Source organism: Artemia sp. Qi Xiang Cuo, chromosome 12 (assembly GCF_049724085.1).
Source record: "Artemia sp. Qi Xiang Cuo chromosome 12, ASM4972408v1, whole genome shotgun sequence".
NCBI lineage: Eukaryota > Metazoa > Arthropoda > Branchiopoda > Anostraca > Artemiidae > Artemia > Artemia sp. Qi Xiang Cuo.
Window position 1 is genome coordinate 60,074,137 of NC_142805.1, and position 12,735 is coordinate 60,086,871.

General features: G+C 36.0%; 2 protein-coding genes across 3 annotated transcripts in view; one reads left to right on the forward strand and one right to left on the reverse strand.

Moving 5' to 3' along the window:
• Rab3GAP1 (RAB3 GTPase activating protein subunit 1) overlaps positions 1–12,735 on the forward strand; it is a 350,147-nt gene that overhangs the window by 90,939 nt on the left and 246,473 nt on the right. The window lies entirely within an intron of this gene.
• haf (leucine-rich repeat and fibronectin type-III domain-containing protein hattifattener) overlaps positions 1–12,735 on the reverse strand; it is an 81,629-nt gene that overhangs the window by 55,089 nt on the left and 13,805 nt on the right. The gene's annotated exons all lie outside the window — the stretch shown is intronic.

A 12,735-nucleotide genomic window follows, 5' to 3' on the forward strand; every position in this document is an offset into this window, starting at 1 on the left:
TGACGGATCGCCAAACGGTGTGAAGCAGACGAAAATTCACTTAAATTTGCAGTACTTCGACGTATCTGTAATGCTTGCTTCTTAAATTTACTCAGTTTATACAATATTCCTTCATGGCACGAATTCTAACTTAACTTGACAAACTAATTTTCATCCAAGCATGAAGCTGATCAACTATCAACTTGTTTTTCGCATGCCTATCTAGCTTTTTGTGTTAATTTGGTTTTACATCGTCTAGTATTTTGAGTCACCTATTTATTCGAGGTATCAAGAGGCTAGCCCGCAACTAGTCTGTATTTTGCGAGGGGACATCAAATTAAAAATTTATTTAATGTTTTTTTATTGTATGCAGGGCCGTATCCAGGATTTTTTCGGAGGGGTGGGGGTTTACAAAATGATTTTTTCGGGGGGGGGGATACAAAAATAACTTTCGAAACGCATCAAGAATTTGTTTATATTCCTTTTTGTTACGTTTCTACGAGTTAGACAAACAAATGGGGGGGGGTTGAACCCTCTAACCCCCCCCCCCGCCTGGATACGGCCTTGACTGCATGATTGTTGTTTTACTACATACAATAAAGTAACCAGTTATTGTCATAATAATTTCTTCTGCTTTTTGATCCAGGCTCCAGAGCTGAACGAGTAGCCTGATACGAGGTACACTCTTATCATTCGAGCCAAAAGAGCATTGAAAGCTTTAAGAGTGGAAAATGGTGCCAGCGTCGAAAAGAAAAATCACCAGCGCTATTTAGCGTTTATGACTTTGTTTGACCCAACATGTCTTTTGAGGTGCTTTAAAAAGTATTAAATAAAAGAAGAAATATTTTTTCAACTGAAAGCAAGGAGCACCATTAAAACTTAAAACGAACAGAAATTATTACGTATATAAAGGGGGTTGCCCCTCCTCAACACCTCGCTCTTTACGCTAAAGTTTTGCAGTACTTTTAAAAATGCGTCTTATTGTTCTAATTAAACGGCCCTTATGTTAGGAGCCATCCTTAAAGAATTGGGACAAAATTTAAACTTTGGCGTAAAGAGCAAGGTGTTGAGGAGGGGGCACCCCCCTTTATATACACAATAATTTCTGCCCGTTTAAAAGTTTTAATGTTGCTCCTTACTTTCAGTCGAAAAAAACTTGTTTTTTTATTTAATTTCTGATCGTTTTTATATGTTGCCAGGAAATCTGGCCCCACCTCCACGGAGAAACCCCCTCCCCATGGAAATATCCTCTAGACAATTCGATCCCGGTATAAATTTACCCCGGACAATTGCTCTTAACCACTCCGCGCGTAAAGTTGAGATGGAAAAGGGAAAGCAAGACATATAAAAATAGTTGTGTAAAATAATTAAGGCAAAAACTCGCAGGGTATAACTTCCCCTGACAAATTCAATCCCTGGAAACTTCCCTCCCCATTGAAAATTCCCCCGTGGAAAAGCTCCCAGCATAAAATTTGCCCCCCCCCCACCCGAAAATGTATGCATACATCCCAATAACAAATACTACGCACAAATAAAGGCAAATTTATAACATAAAGACCTTTCCTTTGGGGCTGTGGGGGGGGGGTCATTTTATACCCAGAGGCATATCTATTGGGCCTTTCAACTATGATGAACAAAATGGCTATCTCAAAATTTTGACTGAACGGGTTTGGTAAAAAAGGGGCGGGGAGGAGGCCTAGCTCCGATCCAATTGATTGGATCACTTAAAAAGGGCATTAGAACTTTTAATTTCTGTTCGAATGAGCCCTCTCTCGATATCACTGGGTCGATACGATCAGCCTAAAAAAAAAAAAATAAAAAAAAAAAAAAAAAAAAAAACACGCATCAGTGATCTTTCTAGATCACTTGACTTTTAGGGGATGGTTCCTCCTTTTTCTGAAAATCACGAAAATTTTCTCAGGCTCCTAAACTTTGATGGGTAAAACTAAACTTAATGAAATTTGTATATTTGAAATCAGTATAAAAATGCGATTCGTTTGATATATCTATTAGTATCAAAATTCCGTCTTTTAGAGTTTCGGTTACTATTGAGCCGGGTCGCTCCTTACTTAAAGTTCGTTACCACGAACTGTTTGAAAGGTGTAAAGAGAGAAGATTTGAATAGACTGGGATGGAGGAAAAGCATGCGCAGCTTTGTCAGCCTCAGGTGGCTTGCTGCAATGAGTTGCTAGTGTCAGTGGTAGTTTTTAAGGAAGTTACCAGATACTACAATTTTAGTGGTGTTGGCAGTTTTTAATCCATATATTCCCATGTTAAATTGCCCAAGACCCAACTCATTCAAGTTTCCTATTCTCGAAGGAAGAATGATTTTCCGAATCATCGATGAAGAATTTCTGGCGAAAATCAAAGAAAAGAGAATTTGTTTATTTGTCTAATTACTTATTACACATAATGCACGTATTCTATGTGGTGGATATTGAATAATTGGCATAAAGATTTTTGCTAGGGCGCTTGGTCCAAGGTACCCCCTTGTTAGCTAAAGGCCTGTAAACATATTGCCTATTAAGGGTGTCCCAGTATATCCAAATTATTTTATCAGTGCATTTCCTCTTACAAGACCTTTTCCATGTCAGTTCTTGCAATTGCGTGCCTGCTTAAGGCAGCGAAGCATTTCCACCGCTCCTGGGTCTTCATACAACCAGCAGATGGTCGACTCATCTTTAGATACGTTTTGACATTCCTCTGAAGTCCTAATTGAATATCTCCTATCAATCAGTAGGTCAGGCGAAGTACTTACCCAAAGGGCATTTACTTTGCGTCATTTTTCTGTGATTTAAATTAAAATTGAGATTGAATCCTTGTGACTGTGATCACAATTAATCACATATTCAAAATTAACATTGTGACTGAATCCTGATGGAAGCATTATGACTGTGATTGAATTCTTCCCGAGGAAATCCTCGGGAGGAAGTCATTCTCAGAAAACCAACAAGCTATGTTAATGAACACATTTTGGCCCCCAGCCAAAATTTAAGGGGATTGGGTATCAGAGTAGTTTTCCATGAAGGAGGTGTCTCAAATCTTTAAAAGATTTGGTTTCAGACCGAATCCTGCCATGTCTTGAATTTAGGGTATTCCACTATCTACTTTTGTGCAGTTGATATGTCTCATCTGCAAGACTTGACTGAATCCGCAAGCTTAATTCTATAGCTATTTTTAACAAGTCACTGCAGCACCAAGCCACCTGAGGTCAACACAGCTACACTCACTCCTCCATTCCAATCTATTTAAAGCCTCCCTCTGTACACTCTCCCAAAAAGTTCTCATTTTCCTTAAATCTTTCCTTCCCACCTCAGTTAGGGGCGACCCGCTTTTCGTTTGGCTTTAGACCTAGACGGCTAGCCGACAAGGACTATCTTTGGCAATCTGTTATCCTTCCTCCGCAGAACGTGTACTTCTCATCTCAACTTTAATGGAGCTTAATAGAGTGATGAATTTTCACCCTTTTCAGGTCTTTCTTCAGCAAATGCATGGGCTACATTTGCCTTTTGGGCATTCTTCTGAAATTGTACCTCATGTCTTTTTCTTCAATTAGTAGGCCTGAGGAAATTGGAAATCTTGGAGTTGATATATATGCTTTTTTTCAATTTATTGCCTCATCTTGGGCTTGCAGCCTATTTCTCCAGACGATTCTTGCAAATATTTACTGGCTGAAGGCAGTAATGGATTTTCACCAATTTTGATTCCTCTTAAAACAAACAGATGGTCAAGATATCTTCAAATACCTCTTGGGTATTCCTCTGTGTCCTAATTAATATCCTGATCTAATCAGTAGGTGAGAGGAATTGCTCTACGGAAGAATGCTAAATGCATTTTCTTGCTGTTTTTGCTGAGGAAAAAAACTAACAAAATATTTTTTGGATCTAATATTAGTTAAATGTTGATTCTGGTAGAACTAAAATGTTTTCTAGATTTGTTGTCTCAGCCCCAGCTTGCAGGGTATTTTTTTACCCCCCAAAATATTTAAACTTCTACGATTTAAAAAACAACTTCACAAAGTTGTAATATATTTTACATGCTTTTATCGAAATCCAAACCCCCATCCAAAAAATCTGGGTATCTGCTTTCTTTTTCAAGGAAGCTTCTACAGCTACTAGATACCGTCATGGTTACGTGATGCTAAAAAGTAGTATTTTTATGTGAGAATAAAATGTCCGTTTTGCGTGGTGGAGCTGATACTGCGCTTAAAAAAGATCATACAACTTATCCTCACTCAGGAACGTACGTAGGGAGAGGCCATGGGACCCTTCCCCCCAAGTTCCAAAATTTTCCCAATTTTCTAGGCACTCCTTATTCAAATTATAGAAAACGTTGTATATCATCCCCAACCCATTAAAAATTGTAGCATACTATTCTATATTGGCATACATATTACATTATCAATATTGTTTCAATGGCAAAAATATTTTGTAATAATGTAGTATATTTCAAAAATACATAATAAAAGAATATTAAATATTTGATGAGGGTTACTTTTAATACAGACTATGCACATTTCCGGTACCAGGCTTAGGACTAGAATTCCAGGATCTTGGAAAAAATTCCAAGAAGCGATAGCCCCGGTTGTGGTGAATACACAGCACAATTGTAGGTAATGTAAATTGGTTCTATTATAAGGCCGAAGGTTAACGAAGATAATTTAAGAGAAATATCCTTGTTCCTTTTGTTGCTTCTTTTTTTTTGGTTTGATTACAACTGACGTATCTTTCGCCAGTCATAATTCTTCTTAAGCTAGTTTCTGATATCCCTTAGGCATTCCTCATAAGTCCTTATTAATATAGACTATCAATCAGTAGGTCAGTAGCAGTATTTTACTTAAAGGCAACGACGTAGTTTACAAGCAATATTTTATCGACTAGAAAATTTTCGCGACTGTCATCTACTTTGAAAAAAATGAAAGGTGGCTTTATGAATTCGTAAATAATAGTTTTTAGAAGTAAATTATAGTCTAATAGTAACTGAAAGGGTTGGCCTTCACTCTGGAAAAAAATTGTAATAGCAAGCCAGGACTGGATCTAGGGGGGCTAGAGTGGGCAAGCGCCCCGGGTGGCACAACCAGGGACGGCAAAACAAGCTTAAATTGTAATATTTTTGGGCAAAAACTGTAATATTTACAGTATTAATGGTGTGACAGGTGGCGGCAAAGCCTACACCCCCCTCCCCCCTGAGAAAAAACCTAACTCCAGCTCTGTAGCAAGCAAGTAGGCTAAGCAGGATTTTTTTTTTTTAGAAGGCCTTACTTGGGGCCACACTTAAAGAACCAAATTATGACGATCTGTCTTCTTAGTACAAAAGCTTCAGCCTTTTCATACACCGAAAATTTAATTATTTATATTTATTATGGATAGCTGTATTTTTCTTTGATCATTATTAGGTATATCTACTAAAATGGTAGACAGGGTACACATAATAACGGCCAGCCAAAATTTGTCAAAACGCACAAAAACGAGCAGCAGAGTTCATGCACGTACCCAGGATTTTTTGGGGGAGGGGGCTCAATAATAGAAAACAGGCTGAAGAAGAGGGCTAAAACTTAAAAAAAGTTTAGTTAATGATTTGTTTAAGGAATCTCCAGAAAAAAATAGGATTTCAGGGGGGAGGGGTTCTAAGGCCCTCCTTTGGGACGTTCCTCCTGGAGCCTACTTGACAGCTGGCATAAAAAGAGAAAACGTAACATATACTCTCTTGTGAGGATTGGAAACCCACTTATCAGATTTCATTTTCTCCTTGGTATGTTAAGGCATTTTAGTGTAGCTCTGTTAATTTTATTTATCTCAACTATACTATCAAAAATTAAATTAACGACCACGTCCGTGCTTACAACCTTCACAGAAACCGCTTGCAGTGTTCTTTTCGTGTCTATATCTCGTTAAAGCATAAAGATAAGTGCTTGAACTTGGAACTCTGTCTGTTCCATCATAAAAAACATATACGACTATATGTAACGAGTTTGAAAGTGAAAATAAGGTATTAAGTGTCAAATACAGTTACTCCATCCAACACGTGTTCCACAGCGTTTCTATACTTTATATAGAAATCAGTGAGCTAAAAAATACGTAGAATGCAAAGACATTTTTAAATTTCTAATAATTACCGAGAAGGGGCCTACATTCAATTTACTATCTAACACCCCCAATAAGAATTAGTTTCACTTTGTTGTTCTTTTGTATATATTATTCAAGAATGGTTAATATTAAATTGAAAAGGAAAAGTATTAAATACTAAATAAAATATTTACTTAATAAAAATCGTTTTTAACAAACTTTTCAGTTCAATTTAACACAGTGTTAAAACAAACACATTTCTTTTATTCTTGTTGATGATAATAGTCCAACAAGATTAATTTTCTGGACAAAGATTACTCCCATTCTTCTTGGGATATTGAATAGTTTGCAAATTGTGTAGTCAGTTAATGTCACACATGACAGGTTTACGCCATTGTCGTTCAGGTCGGATTCGCACACTAATTTTTCTGGACTACCAATTTGCTGTTGCTTTTCAACCATCGCATGGACGAAATTAAACTAAAATTGTCACTGGAACAAATCTTTTTTTGTTCCACCTACTTTTTCGTACTCAGCAGGTCAAAATTTTCGATTTTTGTATATTTCCACTTGTTTTATAAAATCTTTTCCTGAGAAATGTCTCTCGAACTAACTTCGGAGAAAAATTCCTCCCTATCTGCCCTTTGTGCTGGTAAGCGCGTATAGTATTTCATAAGAAGTTACAAAATTTACGGGGGCGGAAACAGAATTAATGTTTGGAGAGGGGCATCAATACAAATTTGGCAACCCTATCGGTATTTCCGCCCATACAACATTGTAATTAGAACAACTTTAGGCATTCTAAGTGAGGGGCATGTTCCCCTAAAATCACCCCCCCTCCTGGATCAAACCCTGCAAATTCACAAACGCATTACTCATTAGGCCCCCTCGTTGAAAAATATGGTTGATAATGTTTCCAAGCCAGTTTCCCTTCTTGCGGGCATGGGCCTCATCCACTCTTTTCATAAGAATCTACCAAATTCACATGGTCGGATACAGAATTAATGATTGGAGGGAAACATTGGTAAAAGTTGGGCTCTCTACCGGTATTTTTTGCGCCTCCGACCCTGTAATTAGTGCCGCTTTTAACCTTCTGGGGGTTATTTGCTCCTAATACCACCCTTCGGTTCCGCCCCTGCATATTCATAAACACCATACTCATTGGGCCCCTCACTGAATAATATCACTGATAAAGTTTCCAAGTTATGTCACTCAGTAGCAAAACGGCTTGAGAGACTACACAAATTGAAGACTACACAAAAGAGAGAAGTCAATGTGCCATTTAGTGTGCCATGATTGTACCAATGGCTGCAAACTAGTAAAGAGTGAACCACTTCCCATAGTAACTGGAAGTTTAAAACATGTTTTTCAACAAACTGCCTAGTGAGACACATTTCCCAATAAAAACTGATCCTGAAATGATATTTTTTATTCAGTTACAACCGAACAGTTTCAGTTTCAACCGAACCGAACAGTAATTTTGTATTTGGAATTTTGCATAAACAAGTCTGAAATCCTTCCAAGATGATATCAAACTGTAGTAAAAAGTACAGCATTCAAGAGAATATGGAGACGGGGGCAAAATATATTTTTCAAAATCTAGGCAGGGGAAGCAATATTCTTTAAATTTTAAATGAAAATACAAGGTAATTAATTTTCAATAAAAATGTAAAAAAAATTGTTTTCAAAATACCCAACCCTTGAATATCACTTTTCAAGACTGATATTAGAATTCGTTAGATTAGCAAAACACTGATACTTTTATTCATTTGTCTTGAGGTGTCCATTTTGTTATGTATCTTAAAGCATATTTATCATATAAGAGTTTTAGATATCATATAGAGAGTTACTTATATTATATCATATAAGAGTTTATCATTTATTTTATCATATAATGTATCATATTTTATAATATAAGAATTTTATCATATATTTTATCATATAAATCCTTCCAAGATGATATCAAACTGTAATAAAAAGTACAGCATTGAAAACCGTTATAGAAAACCCTAAACTCGAAGTTGCACCTTACAGTTTGAAAAACCAGGAGAATCACTTTTTTGCGTGAGTAGCAATGACATTCTCCTTTTTATGCATTTTTCCCCACAGTATAACTATATATATTACCTTTACTGTATTATTTCCTCAGGGGTTATCGTACCGAACCAGCAGTCGTAGAAAATCGGGAAAGCGTTCATTTGAACGGAATCAAAACATCTAGTGTCCTTCTTGAGTAACAAAAAAGATTACGTCACAAAAAAAATGCTGTTTTTCAAAATTTTGAAAGCTATGGGAAATATTATGAGTCGGTTTATTTGAGCTAGTTTTATAGAAATGTGTTCCTAGGCTGCAAAGCAATAGTTTTGTTCGTTTTAAGTTTCAACTTTGGTCTTTCCTTCCACCAGGAAAACTGTGTTTTTTAAGTCAATAATTGCAATAGTCTTATCGCCTAAGAGCAATTTATAATTGGAATTCACGGTTTTGTGTAACAAGGAGCTAATAATTATACAATTATCTTTAATTTCCTACAAAACAAAGAGAAAATTATGTCAAAGAGAACATTTACACCTAACGGAATCTATAGACAAAAATTAATCTTGTACGAAGAAGAAAACAATAGTCTTAGTTCGCCTCAAATATTTGACTTTAAGTCTAATATCATTGTATTTATAAATTAGATACCAATAAGGCACTTCGACAATTGGTCGGACTTTATAAATGTACTTGAACTTTTATGAACATTTTATTAGTTAAGTTCGGAGAGTACAACCCGGCAGATGCCGGATGGTTACTAAGTATAATCTTCTAGGCATACAAACCCTCTATGCAAACAGGGGCGCCAATTATAAGAGGGGTAGGGGGTAACACCCCTTATAATTTTTGCCCCTACCCCCTGGATTTGAAAAATAGCCCTTTTGGTATATTCAGTGAAAATGCCCTTTTTGTTCATATTATTAAAAAATACATTTTTTTGGTATTTTCATTGAAAAATCACGAACGAAAAAACTGCCTTGTTAAATTTTGAAAAAGATACATTTTTTGAAATTGGAGCCCCTGTAAATAGGTAAATCCAAAGGTGGCCCCAATATAGGAAATCCGCCAAGGAAGTACAATTTCGTCAAAATTATTTGCTTTGTTTATTAATGATATTGTTCTTTATTTCCGACAAAGATGGGGCACCTACTCTCCAAATGGGAAATCTGAATGTGTCAATGCTACTATTTGCAGACGACATTATATTACTGGCAAACACAAAAACCGACTTACACAAAGAATGACTTGAATCTCCTTGAAAAATATTTGCAAGAGAAGAAACTAGAGACGAATGTCACAAAATCCCAAATCATGATTTTTTGAAAAAAAATCCTTGGAATCAGTACCACAATTTTTATTGAATGGCAAAATGCTGGAAGTGGGGGGAAAAAGCCAAATACTCAGGTTTCATCCTTTGTCGAAATGGAAAATGGACGAGCCATATTACAACAATGGCACAGAAAGGAAGAAATGCATTGTTTGGAATATACAGAATCACACTAACATCATAAATAAGTGAATTAAACCTCCACAAATATATATTTAATACTAAAATTATGGCTATCCTACATTACGGTTCAGAAATGTGGGGATATCAGCCGGCAAAGCAACTAGAAGCCCTTCAACTTCAATATTATAAACGAGTTTTTGGCTTACAGAATACAACACATACGTTAGTATTAAAAAGTGATCTTGGTGTATTTAACCTGAAATTGAAAAGATACACCCAAATCATCAAATTTTGGTTAAGACTCCTCAAACTTCCGCAGACTAGACTTGCCCGAGCAGCATATGAAGATCTCCTTGAGTGTAACAAAACATCATGACCAGCACAAATCAAAAGGATATTAGATGAGAATGGATTTTTCAAGTTCGCGGGAGAAAGGAAAAGGGCCAGAAGATCATGCAAAGTTCTTCAAGGAATTTAGTGCAAGACTTGAAGACCAAGAAGTGCAACTATGGCAATCAGCTGTGGATAAATCTCCGAGTCTTACTTTGTATAGAGAACTAAAAGAGAATTTCGGACAGGAGTTTTATTTTAAGCTGGGATTGGCCATTAAGTATATGAGGATATGGATTCAGATTCCAGCTAATTGTCTTCCAATTTAGGGTAAGGTCGTAAGGAAATTGAGGAAGGTCCGGAGGCCGGAAGAAGTTGCTTGAGATATGGTGAGAATAATTATGGGTCGGGCCATTTCCTCCTCCGGTGTAAGCAGTTTTCTCATTTAAGGGGATCAATTATCCAAGAAGGGGAATATAGGCAGATTCATGGGATAATGAGGTCTAGATCTTCCCGTTATATTGGGGCAGTAGAAAACTTTGTATTAAAGGGAAGGGTGTCAAATGGAGTGTAATTTTTCTTTAGTATTTGTTTTTTTTTGCATATGCCTTTAAAAGGCTTTTAAATACAGATTATTAATATTATTATAAGAGCTGCCATTCAATATTAGAGGCAAAATATTTCACGAGGGAAATATAATTCATCCTATCTGTGTTTAGTATATTAAGGATTATCGCAATCTTCTCCGAAATGCTGGGTACAATTGGCATTAACCTCCCTCCTAAAGATTCCCCCTCCTAAATTAAAACAAAGTTTTTTGAGTATTTTCATTAAAAAATGGTTGTTTTTTGGTATTATCATTGGAAAAATTGAAAAAATAACATAATTCCCCCCTAGATTTGAGGAATACATTTTGCCCCCCCCCCCACAGATTTTCGTAAATTTACGCCACTGTAACTGATATTTTTTCCATATCCTCTTTCGGGGGAGGGGGTGCTACAAACAAATTAAAAAAACGCGCATCAAAAATTTGTATATTTTCATTCTTGTAACATTTTTACGAGTCGGACAAACATTTCGGGGGGGGGGGGGGGTTCAACCCTCCCCTATCCCCCCTCCGGGATACGGCCTTGGAATAAATACATCAGTGTATTTCAACAGTCCAAGGGCCACATAGGCCGTTTATATGAAGTAGTTTTAAAATATTGATAAATTTAAAACAATAGCCTATTTTTCTAAAAATGAAAGATTGTACTGTCTGAAAGTACCAAGAAATCAATCTTTGAGTCCCAAAAAATCGGTCCTTTAGTTTCTAAAGAAAAATATTTCTATATGCAGTTTTTCGGCAGTGGTGCCAAATTTAAAATAAAGAACCGTGGACCAGAAATCGGCAAAAAAAAACAAGCTTAAAACATATGCCACCAAACAGCAGAAGAAGCCTACTGTAGAGGTTTCGTTGTTTCAAACTTCTATCTGCAATTAAATAAAAAAAAAAGTTTTTTTTTAACTGAAAGTAAGAAGCGACGTTAAAACTTAAACCGAACAGAAATTATGCCGCATATGAAAGGGGCTGCCCCCTCCTCAACCCCTCGCTCTTTATGCTAAAGGTCTTTATTGTTTTAAAAAAGTTGTGAGACAGAGTCAAACTTTAGCGTAAAGAGCGAGGGGTTGACGCGGGGGCAGCCCCATTCATATACGGAATAATTTCTGTACGTTTTAAATTTTAACGTCACTCCTTACTTTCAGTTAAAAAAAAAACTTGTTTTTTATTTAATTTCTGAACGTTTTTGAGTTAATGTAGCTTTTATTTTTACTCACCGCACATGAATAATTAAAACGCAAATTGCATATTAATTTTCCTTTTTTTTGGCTAAATGGCTTTCTTGAAATTTTGTTCTGACGTAACTTACGAATTAACTTACGTAACTAACTTCTACATTCGTACATTTTTATTACGTATATTAGGGGGTTCGCCCCCGAGTCAATACCTCACTCTTTATGATGAAGTTCAAATTTTGTTCCAATTCTTTAAGAACGACCCCTTAATCACAAAGGCCGTTAATCATATGCAGCACGATTGCGCTACCTAATACCCAGGCACTTCGTATCGAAGGAGGTGTCATAGAAACTTCAAAAAGGGCTCAATCGATGGGAAATTGGAGGGGCTAGTGCCCTTTTTAATAGTGAAAAGTGATTGAAGGGCAACTAGCCCCCCCACGCCCACCATTTCCCCAAACACATCAAATCAAAATTTTTAGATAGCCATTTTATTATACGTAGTTGAAAGTTTTGGAAATTGGGTCTTTAAGGATGACAACCCCTCCCCCCACAGCCCTCAGAGCAAGGGTTGTAAGTTATGCCCTGGGGGCATGTAAGGTTTTTATAGAAAGCGTTGCCGTAGAAACTTTCTAAGTTTATATATACATATATATATATATATATACATATACATATATATATATATATGTATATATATATATACATATATATATATATATATATATATATATATATATATATATATATATATATATATATATATATATATATATATATATATATATATATATATATATATATACATCAGTGTTAATTGGCATCTTGGAATTTTTTCAAACCATAGGATTTTTTCGCTAGCGAAACTTTGGATAATATTAAAGTCTTGGCGGCTGCCCTGGTGAGGAAGAATCTTCGATAAAATATTGACTGTGGAGATGGGCCTAAAATATGTAAGCATCTTACCTTTTTTTATAGGGTGAGGGGGAAGGTATGAAGACACGAAAAATTACATTTTTAAATCACAATTCTTCAGTACTTCTGGGGAAATCCACTAGAATCATTTTAGCCAGATAAATTATCACCATGGATAATAAGACA